The sequence below is a fragment of the Littorina saxatilis genome, linkage group LG2, assembly GCF_037325665.1.
Source record: "Littorina saxatilis isolate snail1 linkage group LG2, US_GU_Lsax_2.0, whole genome shotgun sequence".
Lineage (NCBI taxonomy): Eukaryota > Metazoa > Mollusca > Gastropoda > Littorinimorpha > Littorinidae > Littorina > Littorina saxatilis.
In genome coordinates, this window is record NC_090246.1 from 11,442,503 (window position 1) to 11,447,404 (window position 4,902).

Here is a 4,902-nt window from a genome sequence, read left to right on the forward strand (position 1 = left end):
TTTCTTAGTCTCTCTCTCTTTCTTAGTCTCTCTCTGACTCTTTCTTAGTCTCTCTCTCTCTCTCTTTCTTAGTCTCTCTCTCTCTCTTTCTTAGTCTCTCTCTCTCTCTTTCTTTGTCTCTCTCTCTCAGTCTCTCTCTCTCTCTCTCTTAGTCTCTCTCTCTCTTTCTTTCTCTCTCTCTCTCTCTTTCTTTCTTAGTCTCTCTCTCTCTCTTTCTTAGTCTCTCTCTCTCTCTTTCTTAGTCTCACTCTCTCTTTCTTAGTCTCTCTCTTTCTTAGTCTCTCTCTGTCTCTCTCTTTCTTAGTCTCTCTCTCTCTCTCTCTTTCTTAGTCTCTCTCTCTTTCTTAGTCTCTCTCTCTCTCTCTCTCTCTTTCTTAGTCTCTCTCTCTCTTTCTTAGTCTCTCTCTCTCTCTCTCTTTCTTAGTGTCTCTCTCTCTCTTTCTTAGTCTCTCTCTCTCTCTTTCTTTGTCTCTCTCTTTCTTAATCTCTCTCTCTCTTTCTTAGTCTCTCTCTCTCTTTCTTAGTCTCTCTCTCTCTTTCTTAGTCTCTCTCTCTCTCTCTCTCTTTCTTAGTCTCTCTCTCTCTCTTTCTTAGTCTCTCTCTCATTTCAAAAAGCGCAATAAAAGCGCAATAAATTCAGGCTGTTCAGTCACATTTCATATCAAATCACAAAAGGATACCAAAAAAAAGGGTTCTCATTGCGGTCAGCAAGATTGTTTTTATCCTTTTTATAAAACTTTAAAACTGGCAATTAAAATTAGTTCATAAAAAGGCAGAAAAACAAGCACAAAAAAGGAATAACAATTTATCACAAAGAAAACAAAAAAGAATGTTTCTATAAAGAAACTTGACTCAAAAGGGTTTTTAATTTCAAAAGGTCAATTGAGAATTCAGAACTTTTCTTATGCCAATTCCAAGGTTTTATACTTTGAGAGAAGCCAAGCATTCTTGTGCCAAACTTAGCTGAAAAACAAGTCAAATCATAACTTATGCGCTACAAGGCACAAAAACAATAGAAAATTCAACACCTTTGTTTTCATCATTCCTAAAGATGCTGACCACAATTTGACACTGCTTTACCACTAAATTCTAGCCTATTTTCTGTCAATTCGAGACTAGCCTAATAAAACTGGATTTTATTTCTAGGCTGCAAGGCTAAACTAAACATAAAAAGTAAAAGTTTACCTATTCCTGGCCTGTGAGACTTCGGGTTTACAGAGATAACTTCTGAGTCTTCATAACTTCTGGAGATTCTTCTTCTTCATCTTCGGTGTGTTCTTCAAAGTTCTTGCTACTCTCGGCGAATTCTTCAGTGGGTTCTTCTTTAGACAATTCAACTTCAAGGGACGACCAGTCGCCTACCAGCTCGACACACCAACTGAATTCTAAGTTCGTTGGATGCAGAGACTCAGAATTCTTCACGTGACAGAGTTCACTCACAAAAAATAGACCGATTCGGAAAGAGCGTGACACCGAGAGTGGCCTTGAAGGGGAGCGACTATTTTTAGTAAAACGTAAGTTTGCGTAATGTCAAAAAACAAAGTCTAGAGGTCACAACTTCTCTACCAGAGGTTATAAAAAGGGTGCCGTTTCTATTTTTATTATTATTAGTGAGTATTTCTACGCACATACCCTCCCAGAGGGAGGCTCATGGCGTTTACAATATGCCGTGTGAGATGGAATTTTTTACACAATATATCACGCATTCACATCGGCCAGTAAATCTCAAGCGTGTTAGGCGAGTATATACTTTTGACGGCCTATTATTCCAAGTCACACGGGTATTTGGTGGACATTTTTATATATGTCTATACAATTTTGCCAGGAAAGACCCTTTTGTCAATCGTGGGATCTTTAACGTGCACACCCCAATGTAGTGTACACGGGACCTCGGTTTTTCGTCTCATCCGAAAGACTAGCACTTGAACCCACCACCTAGGTTAGGAAAGGGGGGAGAAAATTGCGGCCTGACCCAGGCCTGAACACGCAACCTCTCGCTTCCGAGGCAAGTGCGTTTACCACTCGGCCACCCAGTCTACTAAAAATAAACAATCAAGTAATGGTCAAGATATGCGCTGATCTAGATTTTAGGTTTTTACTATTTCCATACCACTCTCGCTAACACCTCCCCCCGAATCTCTCCATTATAAATCTTGGTGCAGCGAACCAACATAAGAATCTCAAGATCCACGCAAAGCACGTGTGGCCACAACATGCAGTGACGTCGAGCAGCAAGTTCTAAGTTTCGATTCTATAGGCCTACTTTTGCAAACACACGCTGAAGGGAAGTAACACATCAAAATCAACTGCTCTTGATGCCAAGACTTGTCTTGCCTCCCTTGCTCATCAAGCTGTCATTTTACTGTTGCAAAGAATGACATTGACTCTGGGATTCTACCCCTACCTACCTGCCCCAGCAGTGGTAAGTATTAGGCCGTTCCCTTTTAGTCTCCCAGTCAGTGCCACCACGGCTCCTCTTTCCCTCGCCATGTGTACGACGTGTGTGTGTGAGCGCGTGTGTGTGTGTGTGTGTGTGAGTGAGTCTGTGTCTGTGTATGAGAGTGTGTGTGTTTATGGGGCGGGGATATAGCTCAGTTGGTAGCGCGCTGGATTTGTATTCAGTTGGCCGTGTCAGCGTGTGTTCGATCCCAGGTTCGGCGGAAATTTATTTCAGAGTCAACTTTGTGTGCAGACTCTCTTCGGTGTCCGAAGTCTCCCCCCGTGTACACTACATTGGGTATGCACGTTAAAGATCCCACGATTGACAAAAGGGTCTTTCCTGGCAAAATTGCTTAGGCACAGTTAATAATTGTCTACCGATACCCGTGTGACTTGGAATAATAGGCCGTGAAAGGTAAATATGCGCCGAAATGGCTGCAATTACTGGCCGTATAAAATTTCATCTCACACGGCATCACTGCAGAGCGCCTAGAACTGTACCCACGGAATATGCGCGATATAAGCCTCATTGATTGATTGATTGATTGTATGTGTGCGTGCTTTTATGTCTTTGTATTTATGTGTCTGTTTCTGTGTGTGTTTCTGCATGCATGCATATGTGAAACACGAAACAAAAACAAGAGGCGAAGCCTTCAAGGCTCACGTAAGAAATCGACAAACAGTAACACAAACTCAATCACTCCGTCACACACACACACACACACACACACACACACACACACACACACACACACACACACACACACACACACACACACACACACACAGAAAGAGCATAGGTGAAACTGTGCAAGAAAGCGAGACACTAGATCTAGATCTGTCTCTCGCTTTCTTGCACAGTTTCACCTATCATAATAATGGGTAAAAAGCCTGCCTGTATCTTTCCTCCTCTTGTGCCTTGAGCAAAGATCGTCCAGGCAGGCGTAGACCGGTGTAACACGAAATTTTTACTCCACGAAACATTTACTCCGGAGTAAATATTTCGTACGAAATTCTTACTCCGGGTACACTTTTCGTACGAGAAAAGAACTCCCCAAGGCACGAAAAAATTACTCCCTCCACGAAATTTGTACTCCCCATTTTTTTTACTTCCAGTAAAAATCTCGTACGCAAAAATGGGATGCGGGCTAAGGGATAATGCCAATAAGTGATCTCGCGCACACGAATGTCACGCTACCATCCTTCCACGCCTTCCACCACCAAGACTAACAGGGGACAAGGGAGTAAAAATGTCGTACACCTGGCATGGGAAGTTAAATTGCTCGTGTTGGGGTGAAGTAATTTATTCGTTATTTATTCGTCAGGGGAGTAACATTTTTGTACGAAATGTTTACTCGGAACTCACCTGTCTTGGGGAGTAATTTTCTCGTGCAATGGGGGAGTGCTTTTTTCGTAAAGGGAGTAAGTTTTTCGTACGAAATGTTTACTCCGGAGTAAAAATCTCGTGGGAGTAATTTTCTCGTGTTACACCGGAATATATTTGCCGTGAATGCGGGCAAGAGAGGTTCACATGCAATTTCGGCATGGGTGGACTCCAGCAATGATTTGCTTGGCGCCGCAGCAGTGTTTGTGTGGACAGAAGACGGGTGAGTAGCAAAATTAGGATTCTTACCTGGAGAGAAAACAAGTTTTTGACTTTTTTCGGCATTCCTTTTCGTGCATTTCTGTATTAGTTTTTCCATTGTTATTCGAGACTCAGATACGAAAAGTAAATATTACACCGTTCGTTTTAAGAGGATAATGATTCATTGTTGTTGCTCGTGTGTGCGTGTGGGTGTGTCAGTGTGTGTGTGTGTGTGTGTGCGTGTGTGTGTGTGTGTGTGTGTGTCAAGTTTTCTTACTTCTATGATGATTACGATTTTGAGGAGTAACTGAGAGTAGGATTGGGAGAAGGAAGGTGGTCGTTACTCTCTTAAAAAAGTGATGACGATGATGATGGTGATGGTGATGATGACGATGATAATGACGATGGCGATGGTGATGGCGATGACGATGATGATGATGATGATGATGATGATGATGATGATGATGATGTTGATGATGATGATGATGCTGTTGATGACAAATCAATAAATAGAACATTGAAGAGGGTTACGAAATGTTATTCTAGTCTCATGGAGCAGGAACTGAATAGGAGGCTACATATATATAGTCTTATAGTTTTGAATAGCACCTCTCCTGTTTGTCTTTCTGTCTGTGTGTATGCCTGTCTGTTTGTCTGCATGTATGTCTGTATTCATCTCTCAATTACAGAGACAGAAGGATACAGACAGACAGACAGACAGACAGATAAACAGACAAGCACACAAAAACACAAACACGCAGAGAAGACACTGAAGGGTGTGTTTTTCAGTGTGAGTGCCACCATACAGATTTGCAGATAATTTGGGCTTGTTTAATTTTCCTGTGAGGATGCAGATGAGAGAGACATACACAGGCAGA

At 42.0% G+C, this 4,902-nt stretch overlaps 1 protein-coding gene across 2 annotated transcripts in view; it reads left to right on the top strand.

Annotated features, from left to right (window-relative positions):
* Positions 1-553: 553 nt before the first annotated feature.
* Positions 554-4,902, top strand: part of LOC138958191 (uncharacterized) — a 16,439-nt gene continuing 12,090 nt past the window's right edge. Inside the window, exon 1 of one of the 2 annotated variants that reach the window (XM_070329276.1) lies at positions 554-1,514. The gene's annotated coding sequence lies outside the window, so the exon portion shown is untranslated. Of the gene's footprint in view, positions 1,515-4,810 lie in introns of those variants that run through there. The other variant, XM_070329277.1, reaches the window with a different exon arrangement.